Raw genomic sequence first — 777 nt, forward strand, 5'->3', positions numbered from 1 at the left:
GTGATACTGTCCCCAGTTCCTTCATCAAACACGCTCCGTTAATTATTGCCAAACAACTTAAACTTGGATTCATTGGTAAATAACACTTTCTGTCAGATCTGCTCGTCCCACCATTTCATTTCCATTACTTATTTCAGCTTTTCCACAGCTGAGGCTTCCAAGTGGCTTAAAAGAAATCTTCTATATCCAGATAAGTGATTTCATAGCACGGAAATAAGCAAAACCTGGATACCTGATAAAAGCATTCAAATAATTGTTTCAAGTCGTAATGGGGAGACCTCGGACACGGCCCAATATGTCTATCAAGAAGACACAGGATAAAATACTGTCAACTGTCACCATCTACACAATATTTCTCAGGACTTCCATCAATATGTCAGTACACTATCAGCTAAAACGTAGGATAAAAATTTGTCAGTATTTAGTGACTAATGAAAAAGGAAATAGTAATTAATAATTAGACTACTACTATAACAATGATAATATGATAGTACGGAATTGTAAAATGGAAACTTCATGATTAAATTGGTTTATAATATTAGACTGTAGTATGGCAACCTCATTATATATTTATTCATTTTGTCACATTTCGAATATATTAACTCACTTGAGTATATTTCTAATATATTTACTCACTTGACTATATTTCGAATGTATTTACTCACTTGGCTATATTTCGAATATATTTACTCACTTGGCTATATTTCGAATATATTTACTCACTTGGCTATATTTCGAATATATTTACTCACTTGGCTATATTTCGAATATATTTAG

Source organism: Limulus polyphemus, unplaced genomic scaffold, assembly GCF_000517525.1.
Source record: "Limulus polyphemus unplaced genomic scaffold, Limulus_polyphemus-2.1.2 Scaffold981, whole genome shotgun sequence".
Classification (NCBI taxonomy): Eukaryota; Metazoa; Arthropoda; class Merostomata; order Xiphosura; family Limulidae; genus Limulus; species Limulus polyphemus.